Source organism: Bos taurus, chromosome 3 (assembly GCF_002263795.3).
Source record: "Bos taurus isolate L1 Dominette 01449 registration number 42190680 breed Hereford chromosome 3, ARS-UCD2.0, whole genome shotgun sequence".
Taxonomy (NCBI): domain Eukaryota; kingdom Metazoa; phylum Chordata; class Mammalia; order Artiodactyla; family Bovidae; genus Bos; species Bos taurus.
In genome coordinates, this window is record NC_037330.1 from 95871338 (window position 1) to 95897267 (window position 25930).

Below are 25930 nucleotides of genomic sequence, written 5' to 3' on the forward strand. Positions count from 1 at the left end.
CCTCTTGCCTGCGGCCAGTCTTTCCCTAAGGAACGGTCAAGGTGCGCATGAAAGCAGGAACGGAGTGACGTGTGACTGAGCCAGAGCCGCCCGCTGGAGCCCATCCCCGCCTCCCCGGACTCGCCAAACACCTCGGCCGAAGGGCCGGCAGCGGGAAACGCTGCTGCAGAGAATGGCTCACTTTGTGCTTTCCTTTGCATAGACATGAGCTAGAAATAAATGTTATTTTCTAAGAAAAGAGCAACGAATCCCGTCCCGCTTCTCGGGCGGCCGGGTTGAAAAATCTTAATTTCTCGCGGGAACCGCGGTGCCTGGGAGAAGCTTGGCCGAGGTCCGGCGGGTACTACGACCCTCGGGGGTGCTGGACGAGGGGACTTCCAGCCGCGCCTGGGAGAGGCGTGCGCTCGGCCCTCCAGGAGGAGTGGCGCCCGCTGCTCGCGTGGGACCTGGTGTCCCTCCAGCTCCCGCTCGGGCGGCGGCGGGGTCGCCTGGCCAGTGCTCTCTGTCTCTGGAATCCTGCGAGGCTGGAGGCCCGGCTCCTGTTCTCTGGGCGCAGATCTGGGCGCCCACCGCGCGCCTCTCTGCTGGGTTTTGGAACGAACCCGCAGCCTAGGCACAATCAGGCGACTGGGGCGGGAAGGCTAAGACCGTGTTCCGCCAGAGGCCTGGGAGTTATTTTGGAGTGGTGGGGTGGCGGGGTGCTGCCTTCGCCCTAGGCAGTGAAATCTGAGAGCAGCAGTGAGGACGCGCTTTCCAGCCAGACCTCAGTCCTCACTCCGCACCCCTTTTTCCTTCCCTGCTTCAGCGGAGCGGAGGAAATTAGCGGCTCCGGACCGACCCCCTCCTCCGGCCTCCCGCGTCCCTCTAGCTCCCAGCTGGGTCACTCCCCCTGTCCGAGAAACCGGGCGCGCCCCCTCCCCTAGGCTGGGCCGGCGACTTCCCAAGGTAAACTTCTGAGGCCGACTCGAGTTCCGCCAGGCGGTGAAACTTAATAGCAGGACAAGAAAACGGTTTAATAAAGAAGGGCTTTAATAGGGAACTAATTTGATTGAGTTGCCTAATTCCACTTTAATTGGAAAGGGGTTTGGCTGTTTGGTTATAAAGTGAGAGGGTGAGGGAGAGCTGTAAGTGGGGGGCAGTGAGAAGGAGCGAGAGAAGAAAGATGGGGCAAGACAGAGATGGCTCGAGACAGGCAATGAAGATAAGGAAGGAAAGGAGAGAGAGGGGGAAAAGAAAAGAGGAGAGAGTTACCTATGAAGGAGAGAGGAAAGCGGGAGAAAGTGAGCGGAGCTTCTAGAAGTGTGAACTTGCTTGTGCTTCCAGGCTGCGCTGTCCTGCCTCTCACTTCAGGTTTTCGGATGCCTCGCGGTCTCTCTCATTCCGGGTTCTATCCACCCCCTCCTCAGTATCTGCCCTCATCCCCACTCGAGGTGAACTTAAGATCGGCCTTGATGTCTTGGTTTCAGGAGGGATCTATACTGGATGCTCTGACGTTTTTGGTTCCTGATGGTCCTCAAGCCAGGCCTGGGGAGGCTGCCTATAGGCCCGTGTTATCCACTCTCTAAAACACCTAGAGCTTCACAGATTCCAAGGGCATTATTTTAGCTCATCCTCGCAGGCAAATCAGGAGGAAACCGAGATCCAGAGTGGTTCAGGGACTTGTCCACCCATCCGGGGACCTTGGATCTCTTTCCCTTTCTATTTTCCCACTGGGCCTACTCCTTCTTCTCCTCTCTTGAAGCTGACCGACGGTGGGGGCTCTGCGAAAATTGCACTCCTGTGTACACACGCGGCCCAGGGAGGAGAAACGACTCTCTCCTAGCGCCCAGAGAGGCCGCGGAGCCTCCGTTAGGTTCGAACGTCATCTTTCATAGAACTCAGAACGGTTCTCAGGCGGTGGAAGTTAGAGGGGCTGGGGTAGTGGGGTTCCAGGGTTTCTCTTCAAGCTGGTTCTTCAGCTCGTTTCTTGCTGGAAACCCAGGGCAGTCAGTCACGGCCTCGGCGCCTGGCGAAGGCCTACATCTTTGGCGCTCCAGACTCCACCGTCCACTGAGCAGTCAGGAAGGCTAAGACTGACCCGTTCAGAGTCGGACATCTTCGAGGAGTGGGAGTCGGGAGCCCAGGAAGCTCAAGCCAGGTTGCTAGTTGCACCGGTGGGAGTGGCGGGGGTGGGTGAGGAGGCACCTCGGGTTCAGGGAGTTTCCTCGATGGGCTGGAGGGGGCTGGGGCCTGAGGTAGCTGGGATCCGCATTGGGGAAGAGCTTGGGGTTCTCGAGTTGGGCGGTGCTGTCTCCCCTGATAGAGGACAAAGATGGGAACATAACCTTTTTTATCCCGGGAGGGGAAGATGGGACAGAAGTTCCCTTGATCTGTATTGGCTGTTTATTTCCAAACCCTCCCCTAAGCCTGCTGGAGCCAACTCTGGGCTGGACTGCCTTGCAGGGCACACCACTGAAATAGTAGTCTTTAAAAATTAACTTCCCTTTGAGCCCAACAGCAGCAGCTCCATGCTACTGAGTGTCTGCTGTGTGCCAGAACCTGTACTAAGCATATAACCTGCACAGGACCCTCCTGGGGTGGGGCAGGTGAGGAAGAGCCAAGAGCTGGGATCCAGGCTCTGTCGTCTGCCATGTGTATTCATTCACAGATCACTGAAGTCAGCGAGTATTTACTCAGTGCTTACTGAATGCCAAACCCAGTGCAAGACAGGTGCCATCCCTGCCCAATAAAAACTGTGTTGGGAGTTAAGTCAGGAAACAACTAAGCAGGCAAGCAGGATGTGCTGACCAGTGCCAAGGAGGTCTGCCAGGGAGGCCAGTGAAAGGCAAGCTAGGCAAGGTGCTTCACCCTGGTTTCCTTCTCAGTTAAATAGAGGTGTGGTAGCCTATGCCACTTTGAGTGCTGTGAGGATTAGAGATACTGTGTGAAAAGCTCTTAGCTCAGTCAGTACTCACTATTCAGTGCCTACTCACTAGGCTTCCATTATTGTAATTCTCAGATTTCTTTGGGTTTCCCAGGTGGCTCAGAGGTTAAAGAATCTGCCCGCAATGCGGGAGACCTGGGTTCGATCCCTGGGTCAGGAAGATCCCCTGGAGAAGGAAATGGCAACCCACTCCAGTATTCTTGCCTGGAGAATCCCATGGTCGGAGGAGCCTGGTCGGCTACAGTCCATGGGGTCACAGTTGGACACAACTGAGCGACTTCACTTTCACTTTTCACTTTCAGATTTCTTTGGTGTGGACATTGTCGCAATTCACAGAGGAAGAAATGGCTCAGAGGGGTCGAGTGACTGGGACAAATTCAGCTTATAAATTCTCTGAAGCGTCACAAGTTATGGGAGACACCCTGCCCAGCGGAAGGGGCCACAGAGAAAGGTCATCAGATTGGAGAGTGTGGGTTCTGGAGATGCTTCTGAGACGGGGGAAGGCTGCAACTGGGTTCCAAGGAGCTTGATGAGGGGCAGCATTGCAATTCATGGAAGGAAATTGGTGAGGGAGTGAAGTGTCCCTCTAAAGGAGCAGGTGGAGAGGAAGGAGTTGGGGGCCTTCTGTGATTAGAGGTTAGAGGTTAGGTCATGGAGATCCTTGAACTCCAGTAAAAGGGGTCTGGCTTTCAGAGTGTGGGTACTGGCAGACACTGATAGCAGAGCCTGGTGAGATTTGCATTTGTATTGGATAGCCTAGGGTTTCCCTGGTGGCTCAGACAGTAAAGAATCCACCTGTAATGCAGGAGACTCGGGTTCCATCCCTGCGTTGGGAAGATTCAACCTTTGTTGGGAAGATCCTGGATTGCATAGATTGTTAGGAGGGAGGGTGAACACCTCTGAGGAAGAGCTGTGAGAGATGGCAGCACCAAAAATGACCAGTGGGAGCAGGAACAGGGAGAAAAGAGGTTGACTGCAAGCACTGTTGGGAGCCAGACTCTCCACTGGTGATCCAGTGTTGGGAGTAAGCTGGGAGGAGAGCTCATGGCTGATTTGCAGATGTCTGGGCTGGGTGACTCATTGAGGATGATACTTGGAATGTGGGCTCCTGAAACAGAGGCAAGGTTGGAGGGTGAGGAACATTTTTTCAATATTCAAAATACAGACTTGGAAGGACTTACAGGGCCTCTAGGAATGGACACCAAAATGGTAGAGTCAGCATTTAAGTGGTAGCAGGGCCTTGGGAGGATGAATGGGTACTATCTCTCCCCGACTCGTTAGGACATAGGACTCTCTTAGTAGAGGCCATGAACCAGCGAAGGGTGTCAAGATCCCAGACATTGGAATTCTGCCTCCCTCATTTTTGTTCATGCCAAGAAGGCTGGCATATTAAAATTATTCTCTTAAAACTTTGCACCCTTTAAAGGTCATTGTCCTGGGGCAGGACCCTGGGCAGTCAGTCCTGAATCTGTTGTACACAATGGAGCTTAAAACTTAAACTTTGAGACTCCTTACCTGTACATGTTCTTTCCAAGGTCTTGCATTTTGTGCACATAGTCAAGTGGCTTCTTTGTCTTAAAGTTTCAGGCTCCATTAAAAGTTGCATCTGCTACTGCACAACATTGGTCACACCTTCTGGTTTCCTGTTTCTGTTCATTGTTGCTGCATAGCAGATGCCCCCAAATTTAGTGACCTAAAACAATAATCGTTTCATTACCTCATAATTTTGTGGGTCAGGAATTTGGACAGGGCATGGGCTTCCCTGGTGGCTCAGAGGGTAAAGAATCTGCCTGTAATGCAGGAGATCTGGATTCACTCCCTGGGTTGGGAAGATCCCCTGGAGGAGGGCATGGCAACCCATTCCAGTATTCTTGCCTGGAGTATCCCCATGGACAGAGGAGCCTGGTGAGCTACAGTCCATGGGGTGGCAAAGAGTCAGACACGACTGAGCGACTAAGAACAGCACAGCACATGTCAGCTTGGAATTCTTCGGTGGCTTCCAGTAAAAATATGCAGTGTCTTTTATTTTATTTTATTGGGCTTCCCTGATGACTCAGCGAGTAGAGACTCTACCTGCAATGCAGGAGACTCAGGAGTCACTAGTTCGATCCCTGGGTCGGGAAGATTCCCTGGAGAAGGAAATGGCAACCTACTCCAGTGTTCTCGCCTGGGAAATCCCATGGACAGAGGAGCCTGACGGGCTACAGTCCAAAGGGTCCCAAAGAGTTAGACATGACTGAGCAACTAAGCACATGGCTGGGTCATTCTAAAAACTGTTCCATACAGTGCTGATGGAGATCTCTTAGTGGTATTCAGCTGGTCAATGTGTTGGTCTGGAGGCTAACAGCTTCAGTCACATGTTTGGTGCCTTTGCTTGGATGGCAGGAAGGCTGGGCTCAGCTGGACCATTGATTGGAGCACCTACCTGCAGCCCTTTGTCATGGTGGCCTCAGGGTATCAGACCTCTTACATGTTGACTCAGAGTTCCAAGAGCAGGTATTTCAGTAAACAAAGTGACAGCTATGTGGCCCTTTACAATCTAGACTTACAGATCAGGGAATGTAACAAGACTCTACTATTGCAAGTGACTGACACCCAAGTCACACTAACTTAAAAAGAGATAATTGAAGTCCTCCTTGAAACCTGTCCTCAGTTACCAAGGTTTCTGCAGGATATAGGGCCTCTGGAAAACCAAGCTTTCAGGACAGTTGAATGTCTATTTTAGCCCTACTAGTTTTTGTTTTAACATTTTAGGGTAGGAGCTATATAAAACATGCTATTTACTTTTCCATTTTCGTTTCCAAGGGACACTGAAATACTCTAAACTTTCTCTGATTCAAACTCATCTCAGGATATACCATGATCAGACCATGGGGTCTAATTGCAAAGAAGGTTCATTGGCTCAGGGACTAAGAGACTCAACATTTCTGGGATTTTCTGGTGCACTTTTATTTTGAAAACCTTTTATTATGAAAGATTTCAAGCATTTAAGAAAGTTGAGAAAAGAATATGATGTCTTTACATATTCATCACGGAACTTTACTAATTACTAACATTTGCCATATTTGTTTGATCTAAATTTTTCTTTGAAGTATTTAAAAATAAATTACTGACATTGTAAAGTTCCATTGTGAAATACTTCAGTGTGCATTTCTAAAGCATGAGACATTTTCTTACAGAACTCCAGTATTGTTAATACAATATCAATAACAAAAATAATTCCTTTATATTATCTAATACTCAATATGTATGAAGATTTACCCAATTGCTCCCATTGGGGATAGACTTATTTATTTGTTTAAGTGGTAAAGTGTGGCATTTGTGGTAAAGAACCCTCCTGCCAATGCAGAAAACGTAAGAGACATGGATTGGATCCCTGAATCAGGAAGAGCCCCTGGAGGAAGGCATGGTGACCCACTCTACTATTCTTGCCTGGAGAAACCCCGTGGACGGAAGGGCCTAGTGGGCTAAGTCCATAGGCTTGCAAAGAGTCAGACATTACTGAGCATGTATGCACACACATATAACATATAACTTATTGATTGTTTGAACTAGGATTTGGTCATCTATAGCAGATCCTGTCAGAGTTCCACTTATATCCCTTGGACCTTTTAGTTCACTTATTTCCAGCTTCCAGAAACAGTTTCTCTATGTGTAAGGGCTTTAAGTGCAGAATCACAGAAGCAAGTGGCACACCAGGGTTGGGGTGGTGAGAGCCTTTTCTCCAGAGTAGGCAGTGAGTGGGTACATGATTTGCAGAGAGTTTAAAACAATAATGCAAAAAAGCAAAATGGCTGTCTGCAGAGGCCTTACAAATAGCTGTGAAAAGAAGAGAAGCCAAGGAAAGATATAAGCATCTGAATGCAGAGTTCCAAAGAAGAGCAAGAAGAGATAAGAAAGCCTGCTTCAGTGATTAATGCAGAGAAATAGGGAAAAACAACAGAATGGGAAAGACTAGATATCTCTTCAAGAAAATTAGAGATACCAAGGGAATGTTTCATGCAAAGATGCGCTCGATAAAGGACAGAAATGGTATGGACCTAACAGAAGCAGAAGATATTAAGAAGAGGTGGCAGGAATACACAGAAAAACTGTATAAAAAAGATCTTCACGACCAAGATAATCACAATGATGTGATCACTGACCTAGAGCCAGATATCCTGGAATGTGAAATCAAGTGGGCCTTAGAAAGCATCACTACGAACAAAGCTAGTGGAGGTGATGGAATTCCAGTTGAGCTCTTTCAAATCCTGAAAGATGATGCTGTGAAAGTGCTGCACTCAATATGCCAGCAAATTTGGAAAACTCAGCAGTGGCCACAGGACTGGAAAAGGTGTTTTCACTCCAACCCCAAAGAAAGGCAATGCCAAAGAATGCTCAAACTACTGCAGAATTGCACTCATCTCACATGCTAGCAAAGTAATGCTCAAAATTCTCCAAGGCAGGCTTCAGCAATACGTGAACCATGAACTTCCAGATGTTCAAGCTTGTTTTAGAAAAAGCAGGGGAACCAGAGATCAAATTGCCAACATCTGCTGGATCATTGAAAAAGCAAGAGAGTTTCAGAAAAACATCTATTTCTGCTTTATTGACTATGCCAAAGCCTTTAACTGTGTGGATCACAATAAACTGTGGCAAATTCTTCAAGAGATGGGAATACCAGACCACCTGACCTGCCTCTTGAGAAACCTATATGCAGGTCAGGAAGCAACAGTTAGAACTGGACATGTAACAACAGACTGGTTCCAAATAGGAAAAGGAGTTCATCAAGGCTGTATATTGTCACTCTGCTTATTTAACTTCTATGCAGAGTACATCATGAGAAACGCTGGGCTGGAAGAAGCACAAGCTGGAATCAAGATTGCCGGGAGAAGTATCAATAACCTCAGATATGCAGATAACACCACCCTTATGGCAGAAAGTGAAGAGGAACTAAAAAGCCTGTTGATAAAAGTGAAAGTGGAGAGTGAAAAAGTTGGCTTAAAGCTCAACATACAGAAAACGAAGATCATGGCATCTGGTGCCACCACTTCATGGGAAATAGATGAGGAAACAGTGTCAGAGTTTATTTGTTTGGGCTCCAAAATCACTGCAGATGGTGACTGCAGCCACGAAATTAAAAGACGCTTACTCCTTGGAAGGAAAGTTATGACCAACCGAGATAGCATATTCAAAAGCAGAGACATTACTTTGCCAACAAAGGTTTGTCTAGTCAAGGCTATGGTTTTTCCAGTGGTCATGTATGGATGTGAGATTTGGACTGTGAAGAAAGCTGAGTGCCGAAGAATTGATGCTTTTGAACTGTGGTGTTGGAGAAGACTCTTGAGCGTCCCTTGGACTTCGAGGAGATCCAACCAGTCCATTCTGAAGGAGATCAGTCCTGGGTGTTCTTTGGAAGGAATGATGCTAAAGCTGAAACTCCAGTACTTTGGCCACCTCATGTGAAGAGTTGACTTATTGGAAAAGACTCTGATGCTTGGAGAAATTGGGGGCAGGAGGAGAAGGGGACGACAGAGGATGAGATGGCTGGATGGCATCACTGACTCGATGGACGTGAGTCTGAGTGAACTCCGGGAGTTGGTGATGGACAGGGAGGCCAGGCGTGCTGCGATTCATGGGGTCACAAAGAGTCGGACACGACTGAGCGACTGAACTGAACTGAACTAAAACAATAATAATACTGACAAGTTGATCAGCTTTTTAAATTATCACCAGAGCCCAGAAATTCTGAAAAGTGTCAGAAAGAAAATATTACTTATCTCAAAAAAATTGTTGGTGGTCAAAGTCCTAAACAAACCTTGCAGTGACTGTGTGCATATACAGATAGATACACACATGTATATAATACATTCAGGTATTTCTTTTTTTTATTATTTTAAAATTTTTATTTGTATTTTTCTATATTTGACTATTCTGTGGTACATTGCTAAGTGGTGGAACGCACAAATAAATTTGTATAACCACCATCACAATCAGGATTCAGAACATCTCCATCACCCCAGAAAACTGTCCATGCTGCTCCTTTATGATCAAAACTTTTCCTCAGCCTCTAGCCCTTGGCACCCACTGTTCTCTGTCTTTACGGTTCCTTCTTGTCCAGAGTGTTATATAGATGGAGTTATACAGTATGTGGCCTCTTCAGATTAGCTTCTTCCACTCACCATAATGCCTTTAAGATTCAACCAAGTTGTTGCATATGTCAGTAGTTTATTCATATTTATTGCTGCATAGTATCCAGTTACAGAGAAGGCAGTGATAACCCACTCCTGTACTCTCGCCTGGAAAATCCCATGGATGGAGGAGCCTGGTAGGCTGAAGTCCATGGGGTCGCGAAGAGTTGGACACGACTAAGCGACTTCACTTTCACTTTTCACTTTCATGCATTGGAGAAGGAAACGGCAACCCACTCCAGTGTTCTTGCCTGGAGAATCCCAGGGACGGAGGAGCCTGGTGGGCTGCCGTCTGTGGGGTCGCACAGAGTCGGACACGACTGAAGAGCAGTATCCAGTTAAATGGATGTACCACAATTTGCTAATCCATTCACTGTTGAAAGACTTTTGGATTGTTTTCATTTTTGGTGATTATGAATGGATGAATGGAACTGCTATAAACTATGAACAGTCTTTTGTGTGATCACAAGTTTTCATTTGTCCAGGGTAAATACTTGGAAGTGTGACTGCCAAGTCATATGGTAAGTGTATGTTTAACTTTATATTTTCAGAGAGGTGATACCATTTTGCATTCTCACCAGCAGCACATGAGAGTTGCTGCATCATCAGTCTTGCTTTGTCTGCTCATTTTTTTTAAGCCTTTCTGATAGTAGTGCAGTAGTATCTTATTGTGTTTTATTTGCGTTTCCCTAATGACTAATGACCTTAAACACCTTTTCATGTATTTATATTTTATCCATATATATCTTTGCTGAATTGTCTGTTCAAATATTTTGCCCAGTTTTTTAAAAGTTGAGTTATTTTCTAACAATTGTATATTTTTAAATAATAGCTTTTTAAGAAATTATTCAAGTACCATGCAACTCACTTTTTAAAGTGTACAATTCAATGGTTTCTAGTGTATTCCCATAGTTATGAAACCATCACCAAAATCAATTTTATAATATTTCCATCAACCCCCAAAGAAACTCTATACTCATTAACAGTCACTACCCATTTGCCCCAAATTCTCCCACTCTACATAGCTAGTAATTTACTTTCTGCCTATAAATTTGTCTGTTCTGGAAATTTTACATAAACGGAATCATACAATGTGTGGTCTTTTGTGTCTGGCTTCTTTCACTTAGCATAATGCTTTTGAGGTTCACTGTAGCATGGATAAATATGTCCTTCCTTTTTATTGCTGAATAATATTCCATCAAATGACTACACCACATCTTGTTTATCCATTCATCTGCTGATGGACATTAGAGTTGCTTCCAGTTCAGTTTGGTCCCTCAGTTGTATCTGACTCTTTGCGACCCCATGGACTGCAGCACGCCAGGCTTACCTGTCCATCACCAACTCCCAGAGCTTGCCCAAACTCATGTGCATCAAGTTGATGATGCCATGCAACCATCTCATCCTCTGTCGTGCCCTTCTGCCCCTGCCTTCAGTCTTTCCCAGCCTGAGGGTCTTTTCCAGTGAGTCAGTTCTTCCCATCAGGTGGCCAAAGTATTGGAGTTTCAGCTTCAGCATTAGTCCTTCCAATGAGTATACAGGACTGATTTCCTTTAAGACTGATTGGTTTGATCTCCTTGCAGTCCAAGGGACTCTCAAGAGTCTTCTCCAACACCACAGTTCAAAAGCATCAATTCTTCGGTGCTCAGCTTTCTTTGTGGTCCAACTCTCTCATCCATACATGACTATTGGAAAAACCTTAGCATCTACACAGACATTTGTCAGCAAAATAATGTGTCTGCTTTTTAATATACTGTCTAGGTTTGTCATAGCTTTTCTTCCAAGGAGCAAGTGTCTTTTAATTTCATGGCTGCATCTGGTCCCATCACTTCATGGCAAATAGATGGGAAAACAATGGAAACAGTGACAGACTTTATTTTCTTGGGCTCCAAAATCACTGCAGATGTCAACTGCAGCCTTGAAATTAAGAGCTGCTTCTACTTTGTGGCTATTATAAATAATGCTGCTATGAATATTTGTGTACAAGTTTTTCTGTGAACATACATTTTCATTTCTATTAACTATATACCTGGTAATGGAATTGCTAGATCATAGCTCTTTATTTAACTTTTTGAGGAGCTGCTAAACTGTTTTCCACAGCCACTGCACCATTTACAATCCTACCAGCATCGCAATAGGGTTTCAGTTTCTCTACATCCTTGACAACACTTGTTATTATCTGTTTTTTTTTTTTTTTAATTTTAGCCACCCTAGTGGGTGTGAAAGTGGTTTGTCATTGTGGTTTTGATTTTCATATTCCTGATGACTAATGACTGAGCATCTTTCATATGCATTTTGGTCATCCATATATCACCTTTGTAGAAATGTCTGTTCAAGTACTTCACTCATTTTAAAACTGGGTTGTCTGTTTGCTGTTAAGTTGTAAAAATTCTTTATATATCCAAAATATAGCCCCTTATCAGCTAGATGATTTACAAGTATTTTTGCCCATTGTAGTGTTATTTTTTTCACTTTCTTGACAGTGTCTCTTGTAGCACAAGTTTTTAATTTGATAAGGGATAACTCCTCTGTTTTTTCCTTTGCTGTTTGTAGTTGGGTATTATATTTAAGAAACACTGCCTAAACTAAGATTGTGAAGATTTACACTTTTATTTTCTTCAAAGAGTTTTATGGTTTTAACTCTTACATTGGATCTTTGATCCACTTTAAGTTAATTTTTGTATATGTGTGAGGTAATGGTCCTAATTTATTTTTTTTGCATGTGTGAGTGCTAAGTTGGCTCAGTCGTGTCCAACTCTTTGCAACCCTATGGGCTAGAGCCCATCAGACTCCTCTGTCCATGGGATTTTCCAGGCAAGAATACTGGAGGGGGTTGCCATGCCCTCCTCCAGGGGATCTTCCCAACCCAGGGATCTTATGTCTCTTGCATTGGCAGGAGGGTTCTTTACCACTAGTGCCACCTGGGAAGCCCATTCTTTTGCATATGGATATCTAATTGTCCCAGTCTTGTTGAAAAGACCTTTCTTCCTCCCACTGAATTATCTTGGCCTGCTTGTCAAAACTCAGCCATAAATATGAGGACCTACTTTGGACTCTAAGTTCTCTTCTGTTGATATGTCTATCTTTATGTCACTACCATGCTGTCTTGACTACTGCACTTTTGTAGTAAGCTTTGAAATGCAAAGTTTGAGTCCTTTAGTTTTGTTTGTCTTTTTCTAGTTTGTGTTTCTTGAGGTTCCATATAAATTTTGGGATTAGCTTGTCAATTTCTACAAAGAAGCCAGAAAATTGATGTGGATTGGGTTGACTATGTTAGATTAGTTTGATCAGTCCCATCATAAAAATATTAAGTCTTCTGATTGATGAACATGGGATATCTTTCTGTTTATTTGGGTCTTCTAAAATTACTTTCAACAATGTTTTGCAGTTTCTAAGAAATTAGTTTTGAACTTATTCTGTTAAACTTATTCCTAAGTATTTTATTATTTTAATGTTATTGTAAATTGCTTTCTTAATTTCACTTTTGGATTGTTCATTACAAGTGTATAGAAGTGCAATTGATTTTTGTATATTAATTTTGTATCCTGCACCTTTGTTGATTCATTTATTGGTTCTAATAGATTTTTGTAGTCAGTTCCTCAGAGTAGTCTATACAAGGTTATGTCATCTGTAAACATATAGTTCTTCATTTCTAATCAGATGGCTTTCATTTCACTTTGTTGACTAATTTCCCTGGTTAGAATCTCCCTCAAAATGTTGGATAGAGCCACAAGACTGGACATTCTTGTTTCATTCCTAATCTTTCTTTCATCATTAATTACAGCATTGTGTGCTTAGTCGCTCAGTCGTGTCTGACTATGGGACCTCATGGACTGTAGCCTGTCAGGCTCTTCATGGGGATTCGCCAGGCAAGAATACTGGAGTGGGTTGTCATGCTGTCCTCCAGGGGATCTTCCCAACCCAGGGATTGAATCCAGGTATCCCACACTGCAGGAAGATTCTTTACTGTCTGAGCTGTCAGGGAAGCCCAAATACAATATTAGCTGTGCATTTTTTGTAGATGTCCTAATTAGGTTGAGAAAGTACCCTTCTATTCCTAGTTTGTTGGGTGTTTTTATCATGAAGTGGTGTTGAATTTTGTCAAATGCTTTTTATGCATCAATTAAGATAATCATCGGAGAAGGTGATGGCACCCCACTCCAGTACTCTTGCCTAGAAAATCCCATGGACGGAGGAGCCTGGTAGGCTGCAGTCCATGGGGTCGCTGAGGGTCAGACACGACTGAGCGACTTCACTTTCACTTTTCACTTTCATGCACTGGAGAAGGAAATGACAACCCACTCCAGTGTTCTTGCCTGGAGAATCCCAGGGATGGGAGCCTGGTAAGCTGCCGTCTCTGGGGTCGCACAGAGTCCTACACGACTGAAGCGATTTAGCAGCAGCAGCAGCAAGATAATCATATGGTTTTATCATTTATTCTGTTAATTATTATATTAATCAATTTTTAGATTTTAAAACAACCTTATATTCTTGAGGTAAATCCCACTTGGTCATGGTGTATAATCCTTTTTTGTATGTTGTTGGATCCAGCCCATTTTATTAGAAATTTTGCATCATTTTCATAAGGAGTTTCAGGCTGTAGTTTTCTTGTGATGTCTTTGTCTGATTTTGGTATCAAGGTAATATTAGTTTCATAGGATAAGTTGGAAAATATTGTGCCCTCTTCTATTTTTTGAAAGTCTGTGAAGAATTGGTATTGATTCTTCCTTAAATATTTGGTAGAATTCATCAGTGAAACAACATGGGCCTGGATTTTTCTTTGTGGGTAGTTTTTTGATTACTAAATTGATCTCTTCACTTGTAATTGATCTGTTCAAATTTTCTGTTACTTCTTGTATCAATTTCAGTGTTCATTTCATTGAAGTTATTTAATTTGTTGGCACATAGTTGTTTACAATATTCCCTTATAATCCTTTAAAAGAATTCTGTAAGGCCAGTAGTAAAGCTCCTCTTTCATTTCAGATTTTAGTAATTTGAGTCTTTTCCCTCAATCTTTAGTCTGTTTTCTTGGCCAGTCTAGCTAAAAGATTGTCAATTCTATTAATCTTCAAAATAACATATAATTTTATTTTGCATGTTGTTTTTCTATGTTCTATTTCATTAATTTCCACTCTAATCTTTATTATTTCCTTTCTCTACTTGCCTTGGGTTTGGTTTGTTCTTTTTATTATTGAATATTGAGCATTTGTTTTTATACATTCTTAAATATAAAAAATTTTTAAACTTAAAATTCAGCATTCAGAAAACTAAGATCATGGCATACAGTCCCATGTACTGAACTACTTCATGGCAAATAGAAAGGGAAAAAGTGGAAGCAGTGACAGATTTAGTTTTCTTTGGCTCCAAAATCACTGTGGACGGTGACTGCAGCCATGAAATTAAAAGACATTTGCTCCGTGGAAGGAAAACTATGACAAATCCAGTTTAGTTCAATTCAGTTCAGTTGCTCAGTCGTGTCCAACTCTTTGCGACCCCATGAATTGCAGCATGCCAGGCCTCCCTGTCCATCCCCAACTCCCGGAGTTCACTCAAACTCATGTCCATTGAGTCAGTGATGCCATCCTCTGTCGTCCCCTTCTCCTCCTGCCCCCAATCCCTCCCAGCATCAGAGTCTTTTCCAATGAGTCAACTCTTCGCATGAGGTGGCCAAAGTACTGGAGTTTCAGCTTTAGCATCATTCCTTCCAAAGAACACCCAGGGCTGATCTCCTTTAGAATGGACTAGTTGGATCTCCTTGCTGTCCAAGGGACTCTCACAACACAGACAGCATATTAAAAGACAGAGACATCCATCACTTTGCTGACAAAGATCTGTATAGTCAAAGCTATGGCTTTTCCAGTAGCCATATATGGATGTGAGAGTTGGACCATAAAGGAGGCTGAGCATCAAATAATTGAGGCTTTGGAATTGTGGTGCCAGAGAAGACTCTTGAGAGTCCCTTAGACTGCAAGGAGATCTAACCAGTCAATCCTAAAGGGTATCAACCTGAATATTCATTGGAAGGACCTATGCTGAAGCTCCAATACTTTGGCCACCTGATGTGAAGAGCTAACTCATTGGAAAAGACCATAATGCTGGGAAAGATTGAAGGCAAAAGGAGAAGGGGATGGCAGGGGATAAGATGGTTAGGTAGCATCACTGACTCAATGGACATGAATTTGAGCAAACTCTGGGAGATAGTGAAGGACAGGGAAGCCTGGTGTGCTGCAGTCCATGGGGTCACAAAGAGTTGTATATAACTTATCGAATAAACCAGACTGAGCATTTGTTTTTGTATGTTCTGGATACAAGTCCTTTGCTGGATATGTAATTTGCAAGTATTTTCTTTTGGTCTGTAGCTTATCTTTTCATTCTCTTAACAGTACCTTCCACAGAGAAACATTTTAAATTCTCATTAAGTTCAATTTATCAATTTTTAAAGAATTGTTTTTCGGGTATCATATCTACTAACTGTTTGCTTAAAGTCATAAAGATTTTCTATCTTTTCTTCTAAAATTTTAATAACTATATTATTTGACTTTTGACCCATGACTCATTTTGAGTTAATTTTTGTAAAAGGCAAGAAGTTCAGGTTGAAATTCATGCTTTTGCATACAGGTGAACATATGTTCTAACACTATTTGTTGAAAAGACTATCGTTTCACTATTGAACTGTCTCTGCACCTTTGTTGAAGGAACAAGTGGCCATGTCTATGTGCGTTTATTTATGGATTCTATTTTGTTCCATTGATTTATGTATCTATCCTTTTGTTAATCACACAGTATCTTCCTCACTGTGGCTTTAAAACTGAGTGCCATGAATCCTTCAACTTTATTCATTTTTTAAAATTGCTTTGATTATTTTAGTTCCTTTTAGGTCTCCTTATAAATTTTAGAATATGTTTGTCTGTATCGGCAAAAATTCCTGCTGGAATTTTGGTTAGAGTTGTGTTGAATCTATAGTTTAATTTCAGTTTCAAGGAAGAATTGAATTTTAACTATATTGAGTATTCAAACCCATGATCATGATATAGTTCTCCTTCCATTTCTTTCATCAGCTTTTCATAGTTTTCAGCACACAGATTTTGAATGTGTTGTGTTAGATTTATACCTCTTTCATTTGTGGGGGGTGGGGGGAACCATTGAAAGTGCTCTTTTAAACATTTTTGGTTTCCAATTGTTCATTACTATTATATATACATTTGATATTTATAAGCAGACATTGTATCTTACAACTTTGCTAAATTCACTTATTAGGAGCTTTTTTGTATATTCCTTGGGGTTTTCTGCATAAATCATCATCTCATCTTTTAAGTAGGGGTAGTTTTACTTCCACTACAATGTTGAATGGGAGTTATGAGAGTAGAGATCCTTGCCATATCTTAATCTTAGGAGGGAAATATTTAGTCTTTTACCATTAGTTCTGGATGTACTATTTTAGATTTCAGGCTAACTTTAAGTCCAGGCTGGGGGGAATTAGAGGAGTAAAAGAAGAAAACTCACCACTGGGTTAGTGGTTCTTCATGTTCTGGTTTTCTTCCTCAACCCTCCTGTTATTATTTACTTTTCAGAGTCCTCAGATAACAGGTCCACGTGTTCTTTCTGGGAAGTTTTGGTTGCATACATTGGGAGAGAGAGGGTGAAATGTGCTTACTCCAACTAAACTGGAACCAGAACCAAATCATTTCTTTTTAATTACTTACATTTTAACAAGCCTTGTATTCTACTTGTAAGTTAATTCAGAGCAATTAAAGGTATACAGTTAGTACCCAGTATATGAAAACTCAACTACTTGCATTTGTTTCAAAACTAAATTACTAAAGGTTTGGAATCATCGGAGCTTACTTAGGATGTAGTTCAATACTCCAACTTCTGTGGAACCATTTATTCCCTTGTTTAAACAGCAGATTCAAAATAAGTGGTGATAAAATCAAAAAATTATCAGAACTTGAGTTAATTTTGTCACTTCATGTGACCTCTTGGAGATTTTACTTTGTGTTTGAAATTTAAAACAGTAAAACAAAGTGTAAAATTTGAGGTGCAGTATTTTTTTTTTTTTTGGTAAGCATAGTGTAGTTCAGATAAAAATCAAAGATATTAATTCCAAATCCTTATTTATGCCTTTTACAATATTCTCTGAACTTTTATGAAGTTCACACTTTTGGAAGTTCTTTTTAATGTGTGACTTTTTTTATTAAACTTTGGGGAAAAATTATTCTTTCTTTTCAATATCATCTAATTTACTAAAAATGCTGCTGAATGTGAGTATGTCAGTGAAACAAACTATTCTAGGCAAATGAAGCTGTGTCCACAATAAAGACAAAGTTTGAAAGTTAATGTTAACTTTTGAGATACTGTGCAATCTGAAAGAAAGCATGCACATAAGAGAGTCAACTCATAATTTGTTCTTTGCCCTACATGATTTGTTTTCTGAATTATATTTTATTATTTGGTTTGAAATTTTAGATGAGGTTAATAGGAAACTAATGTTTGCAAAGGTCCAGAATCAACCTTGAACAATGTATGGTAAAAGTCATGGTTGAAGACTGACACATAAGAATTGTGGAGAAGGCCATTGACTATACAACACAAAATGAAAGGAATGGATATTTACATGGAAAAGAAGAACCAAATTTTGAAGACGACTTCCAGGAGAAATGACAAAAGATGCCAGAAGAAACAAAAAGTCAGTGTTTGAATATTTTGATCATTTCGACCAAGAACTGGACACTCATTCTAAAACAGTGACTCAAATAATATCGATATTTTCTGTCATTCAGCCACTTCATCTTATTTTGCAGAATAAAAATGGAGATTACCAAGCATAGTAGAATAGTGAAGATACTCTAGTGGAAAACTGACTCTGGAGACAATTAGAATCCACTAGCATCATTCTCCACGGAGAAGGCAATGGCACCCCACTCCAGTACTCTTCCCTGGAAAATCCCATGGATGGAGGAGCCTGGTAGGCTACAATCCATGGGGTCACTAAGAGTCAGACACGACTGAGTGAGTTCCTTTTCACTTTTCACTTTCATGCATTGCAGAAGGAAATGGCAACCCACTCCAGTGTTCTTGCCTGGAGAATCCCAGGGACGGGGGAGCCTGGTGGGCTGCCGTCTCTGGGGTCGCACAGAGTCGGACACGACTGAAGTGACTTAGCAGCAGCATCATTCTCCAAAAACAAAGTAGTATGTGATGTTATGATTTCCAGAATTTGTTGTGAAATAGAGTTTTAAGAATCTCCATCAAAGTATTTATGGGTTACTTCATAAAAAAGAGATTTTTCAAAATTAAAACTGATATCAAGGAGTAAAGACAGATTGACAGATTATACTGTCTGTTTGACATGTATATATGAGAAGATAATTTTGATGAAGTCCCTGGAAAATTTGTAAAAGTTAAGGCTTAAAAATAAATTTTGTTATTATTCATTACGGCAATAGATCAATAGGGGGAATGTTTCCCCCCTTTTTCAAAAACTATGTTGATATATTTAGAAAGCCTTTATCTTTCTTTTTCTTTTTTGGCATTGTATTATTTATTTTATTTTTTATTATTTTACATTTTAATGTCATGGTTGTACAAAGTTCAACAAAAGAAACTTTTTACTGTATTTCCCATCTGATTATTTTTCATCTTATTCCATACTAATTATTGAAAACAATGTTTTCATATTGTGAAAGAGGTTAAATGTGATCCATTGCATGTATCAAATATATTAGGTATACCACTGTACAAGATTGCTTTACTTGCTTGCTGCATGCCAAGCAATGAACACTCCCAGGGACCAATTCTATAGAAGTGACTTTTACCAGTTGCTATATAGCTCCCTTGCTCTTTGGGTGTGGTAATTCTTTTTTTTGAGGGGGTGTGGTAATTCTGAATCTTGTGTTTTGTGTCATTTCCTAGAGTTTCTTCATGAGATTGAGACTCAGCTGCCCACAGTGGTAGCTGGCTTAATGGTAAACCCAGTATCAACACCTTTCCTTCCCTGTATCTCTTCCTTGCATCTCTACAGATACTCCAGTACTTCCCACATACACTCAAATCCATATACGGGGGTCTGCTTCTGGGGGAACCATTATTATTTAATCCTAAACAGCCATTGGGTTGTTGTTGTTGTTGTTGTTTTTGGTCAGTGATTTACTAAAGAAACTAAGATAATTTTCTTGCTTTTTCGTGATATCATTTAACTTTTTCCTCCATCCCCAGTCTTTCTGATAAACTGGAAGTTAGTTACAAAAGGTTGTTTAAAGTCATGTAAAACATTCCTGTTAAGAATACTTCATAGGTGATTCTTTTTACTTCATGCTATATAACATCAGAATGCATACCACATCTGTTAGTGATGTTAAAATTGATCAGTGGGTTTAGTTGGAGACAGTCTGACTCCTTCATTGATAAGGTGTGTTTTCCCCCTTTATTACCTCTAAGTAAGTTGATAATTTGATACATTGCAAGCATCTAGTTCCTTATTGTGATAGGCAGAATTTGTGAATATGTTACCTAGAAAGATGAAAGACTGCAGATGGAATTAAGGGTGACAATCAACTGAAATTAAGATAAAGAGATTATCTTGGATTATCTAGGTGAGTCCTGTGTAAGCACAAAGTTGAAAATGTTAGTCACTCAGTCATGTCCGACTCTTTGCCACCTCCTGGTTTATAGTCTGCCAGGCTCCTCTGTCCATGGAATTCTTCAGGCAAGACTGGAGTGGGTTGCCATTCCCTTCTCCAGGGAATCTTTCCGACCCAGGGATTGAACCCAGGTTTCCTGCATTGCAGGCAGAGTCTTTACTGTCTGAGCCACCAGGGAAGCCCAGTGAAGCATAAGGCTCTTTTAAAGTGGAAGAGGAAGGCATGGGAGGGAGGGCTCAAAGTCTGAGAGAGCTCTGAAGATGCTACACTGATGGCTTTGAAGAAGGAGAAAGAGGCAGCTAGGCAAGGAATGCAGGTGGCCTCTAGAACCCAGCTATAGGCCAGGGATCAGATTCTTTCCTAGGGCCTCGTAAGGAACACAGCCCTTGTGACACTCTGATTTTTAGCCCATTGAGACTCATTTCAAACTCCTGACCTCCAGAACTGTAAAATAATAAAATGTATATTGCTTTAAGCCACTAAGTTTGTAAATATAGTAGCAATAGAAAATACATCCACCAAATGTTTATCAAATGTGTTTTTTATCCATTGCTCACCATCATCCAGAATATTATTCCATGAGGACTTGCAAAAAGTGTTTTTCTAATCCCATCATTCCATCAACATTTTCTAGTTGAAATTCTTTTGTAAGGAAAGACCTTTCCTCATTGGCCAAAGGTACTTGCTTGCCTGCAATGTGACAGGCAGTTTGAGTAGAACAAGCAGGCTAAAAGCTTTATATTTTCCTGTTAACTGACAATACTCAGACTTAGGAGTGGGTACAATTCAGTTCAGTTCAGTTGCTCAGTCATGTCCGACTCTTTGCCACTCCATGGACTGCAGCATACCAGACTTCCTGTCCATCACCAACTCCTGGAGCTTACTCAAACTCATGTCCATCAAGTTAGTGATGCCATGCAGCCATCTCATCCTCTGTTGTCCCCTTCTCCTCCTGCCATCAATCTTTCCCAGCATTAGGGTCTTTTCAAATGAATCAGTTCTTTGTATCAAGTGGCCAAAGTATTGGAGCTTCAGCTTCAGCATCAGTCCTTGCAATGAATATTCAGCACTGATTTCCTTTAGGATTGACTGGTTTGATCTTGCAGTCCAAGGGACTCTCAAGAGTCTTCTCCAACACCAGAGTTCAAAAGCATCAATTCTTCAGCACTCAGCTTTCTTTATAGTCCAACTCTCACATACATACATGACTACTGGAAAAACCATAGCTTTGACTAGATGGACCTTTGTTGGCAAAGTAATGTCTCTGCTTTTTAATATGCTCTCTAGTTTGGTCATAGCTTTTCTTCCAAGGAGCAAGTGTCTTTTAATTTCATGGCTGCAGTCACCATCTTCAGTGATTTTGGAGCCCAAGAAAATAAAGTCTCTCACCATTTCCATTGTTTCCCCATCTATTTGCCATGAAGTGATGGGACCAGATGTCATGATCTTAGTTTTCTGAATATTGAGTTTTAAGCCAACTTTTTCACTCTCTTCTTGACTGTCTCCAATGATGATAAATACATTTTTAAAAAGAATCATTTACTTTGACCTCTGTAAACCTTTTCCTCATCTGCAAAATGGGGATAGTAATGGTCTTACCTCAGAGTTTGCTGTGAGGGCATAATAATAATAATAATAAATTTATGCACCTAATAACAGATCCTCAAAATATCTGAAGGAAAAATTGATAGAATTAAAGGGAGAAGCAGTTGTATAATAATAGTGGGAGACTACAATAGCTCTCTCTCAATAATGGATAGAAAATGAAAAGACTAAAATAAGGATGAAACTGTGATACATGAAATAACATGAAAGAAGCCTGAAGACACTGTGTTGTTCTTTAGTCTCTAAGTTGTGTCTTGCTTTTTCGACTCCAAGGACTGTGGCCCACCAGGCTCCTCTGTCTATGGGATTTCCCAGGTAAGAATACCAGAGTGGGTTGCTATTTCCTTCTCCAGGGGATCTTCCTGACCCAGGGATTAGACCCAGGGATTGAACCCAGAGATCTAACCCAGATCTGCATTGCAGGCAGATTCTTTACCTCTGAGCCGTCAGGGAAGCCCAAGGCACTGTACTTTAGGGAACCAGTCACAAAAGGACAAATATTGTGTGATGCTACTTATAAAAAGTACCTAGAATAGCCAAATTTATAGAACCAGAAAGTGAAACAGTTGTTACCAGGGGTTGAGGGGAAGAGAGAATGGGCAGTTAGTATTTAATGGGTACAGAATTTCAGTATGGGATGATGAAAAAGTCCTGAAGATGGATAACGGTGATGTTTGCCCCACAGTATGAATGGAATTAATGCCACTGAGTTGTACACTTAAGAATAGTTAAAATGGTAGCATTTATGTATATTTTACTACAATAAAAATAAGTTAAAAATATAATACTGGATTGTGAAGTCAAGTGGGCCTCAGGAAGCATTGCTGTTATTGAGTTGCTAAGTCATGTCTGACTCTGCGACCTCGTGAACTACAGTGCATCAGGCTTCCCTGCCCTTCACTATCTCCCTGTGTGTGCTTAGTCACTCAGTTGTGTCCGACTCTTTGCAACCCAATGGATTGTACCCCACCAGACTTCTCTGCCTATGGGGATTCTCCAGCCAAGAATACTGGAGTGGGTTGCCATGGCCTCCTTCAGGGATCCTCAGAAGCCAGGGATCAAACCCAGGTCTAGCGCACTGCAGGTGCATTCTTTACCATCTGAACCAGCAGGGAAGCCCAAGAATATTGAAGTAGGTAGCTTAGCCCTTCTCCAGGGAATCTTCCCAACCCAGGAATCAAACTGGAGTCTCCCGCATTGCAGGCAGATTCTTTACCAGTTGAGTTACCAGGGAAGCCCTCACTAACTCCCAGATTTTGCTTAAACTCATGTCCACTGAGTTGGTATGCCATTCAACCATCTCATCTTCTGCTGCCCCCTTGTCCTACTGCCCTCAATCTTTCCCAGCATCTGGGTCTTTTCCAATGAGTTGGCCCTTCACATCAAGTGGCCACAGTATTGGAGCTTCAGCTTCAGCATCAGTCCTTCCAGTGAATATTCCGGGTTGATTTCCTTTAGGATTGACTGGAAGTATTACTATAAACAAAGCTAATGGAGGTGATGGTATTCTAGCTGAGTTATTTCAAATCCTAAAAGATGATGCTGTTAAAGTGCAGCACTCAGTATGTCAGTAAATTTGGAAAACTCAGCAGTGGCCACAGGATTGGAAAAGGTCAGTTTTCATTCCAATCCCAAAAAGGGGCAGTGCCAAAGAATGTCCAAAGTACCATATAATTACACTCACTTTGCATGCTAGTAAGGTTATGTCCAAATCTTTCAAGCTAGGCTTTAGCAGTACATGAACAGATAACTTCCAAATGTACAAACTGGGTTTAGAAAAGGCAGAAGAACCAGAGATCAAATTGCCAACATTCATTGGGTCACAGAGAAAGCAAGAGAATTTCAGAAAAACCTGCTTCATTGACTACACTAAAGCCTATGGCTGTGTGTATTACAACAAACTGTGGAAAATTCTTAAAGAGATGGAAAAAGCAGACCACCTTATCTGTCTTCTGAGAAACCTGTATGCGGGTCAAGAAGCAACAGGTAAAACCTTACATGGAACAATTGGCTGTTCCAAATTGGGAAAGGAATATGTCAAGGCTGTATATTGTCACCCCGTTTATTTAACTTATATGCAGAGTACATCATAACAAAATGCCAGCCTGGATGAATCATGAGCTGGAATCAAGATTGCCCAGGGAAATATCAACAACCTCAGATACACAGATGATACCACCCTAATGGCAGAAAGTGAAGAGGAACTAAAGATTCTCTTGATGCTGTGAAAGAGGATAGTGAAAAAGCTGGCTGGAAACTCAACATTCAAAAAAATTAAGATCATGGCATCCAGTCCTACCACTTCATGGCAAATTGGAGGGGAAAAAGTGCAAGCAGTAACAGATTTTATTTTCTTGGACTCCAAAATCACTGCAGACGGTGACTCCAACCAAAGGACACTTGCTCCTTGGAAGGAAAGCTATGAAAACCCTAGACAGCATATTAAAAAGCAGAGACATCACTTTGCTGACAAAGGTCCATACAATCAGAGCTATGGTTTTTCCAGTAGTTATGTATGGATGTGAGAGTGCCAAAAAATTGATGCTTTCAAATTGTGGTGTTGGACAATACTCTTCAGAGTCCCTTGGACTGCAAGGAAATCAAACCAGTCAATCCTAAAGGAAATCAGTCCTGAATATTCACTGGAAGAATTGATGCTAAAGCTGAAGCTCCAATACTTTGGCCACCTGGTTCGAAGAGCTTCAGTAGTTGAGGCCCGTGGGCTCAGTAGCTATGACTCCCAGGCTGTAGAGCATGGGCTCAGTAGTTATGGTGCTCATGCTTAGTTGCTCCGCAGCATGTGGGATCTTTCTGGACCAAAGATCAAACCTGCGTCTTCTGCATTGGCAGGCAGGCTTTTCTTTTTTTTTAACCACTGAGCCACCAGGGAAACCCCTACCTAAGTTTTTTTTTTTATTAATTATTTTTTACTTTGGCCATGCCACTAGGTTTACGGGATCTTAGTTCCCTGACCAACCTGTGCCCTTGGCAGTGAAAGTGAAGAGTCCTAATCACTGGACTGCCAGAGAATTCCCAACACCCAGGTCTTGATAAGCATCTCTGGTTTTGTAGTCATCTTATATTCTAGGTCATGTTCTTGGTTTATATCCTAAGGCCCAGTAGTATGCCAGGAACTTGTCTTTGAATAGTGAAGTCTTCTCTGCTGCAGAACTATGAACACCAGAAGCCTACACTGAAGCTCTTTTTTGAGACTAGTCAGAGATTCCACATGGTCTTTTTGTTGACCACAGACACCTCTATCACCACTGGGTCTACTGGTTCATATAGCTTATGGGTCAGAGCAGCTTTTACAGCAACCTGAACCAACTGTAGAGAATTCTCAATGTAGGTAACCTTCTAAGTCACCCAGAAAACAGATTAGAGCAGTTTACCTAAGTGTGGGCTGACCTGCTAAGGGCTGTGACTCTTTCTTAGTTGTAGGAGGTAAAAGTACAATAACAGCCTTTACTCTGGGGTGGTGGGATCTCCTCTAAATACCCTTTGCCATTAGACTTCTAAAGTGTTGTTGATGTGGCAGTCCCCTTAATCTTTGTGGGGTTAATCTACTTACTCTCTGGCGCACAAGTATCTTTGCAAGAGTACCTCTGTAATGGGATTAAGATGATGCCATCAGCAGGGTGGATAGTATGATGATACTCTGTGGCAGTGTCAGAATGATCTGTGTTCCCCTGACATATATTGAGACAGAAAGGAGGATTACCACTGCCCTTGGGCAAGAGGATCAGTGTGTACTGCTGCTTATCCTAGGTGACTGTGAAATGGGAACTGTGAACTGCTGATCTTGCTTTTTGATGGGGACTGCAAAGAATACATGTGTGGAATCAGTAGCTCCATAACCAGGGGCTGATTGTTTGTAGCAGAGGTAGCATATCTGGCATGATGGCTGTGATTGGTTATGTTTCCAACAGTCCTCTATTGTCTACCATAATCTATTTTTTTTTTTTTTTGCAGGGGATATAATGGTAAATTAGAGATATGGTAAAAATGGGGCTTCCCAGGTGTCACAGTGGTAAAGAATCCATCTGCCAATGCAGGAGACAAAAGACACACAGATTTGGTCCCTGGGTTGGGAAGATTCCCCAGGAATAGGAAATGGCAACCCACTCCAGTATTCTTGCTTGGAAATTTCCATGGACAGAGAAGCCTGGTGGGCTACAGTCCATGGAGTCGCAAAAAGTCGGACACAACTGAGCACACACACATGTAGCAAAATGCACCACCTTGGCAGCCTTTAAATCACGGAGGGTGGAACTAATTCCTGCCATCCTACCCATGATGTAGCACTGCTTCTGACTCCTTCTCTTGGCCAGGACAGGGGGTAGTTTCAGGGGATGTCACTTGACCTTTTCTCACAGGATGGAGTTCACTATAAGATGGACTTGGGCTAGGACTCTCTGTGTCATCTGGCCTTAAAACAATCCCAGTCCAACAAGGGAGCCATTATGGCATATTGGGTTCCCTGGTAAGAGTGCCTGTTCAGGCACTTTATTCAATGGCTCTTAAGGGACTTGGGTGTTCTCTTTCTTCAATATGCACTTAGTCTTGTAACTGGTTATATAGCTTTTGGGGAA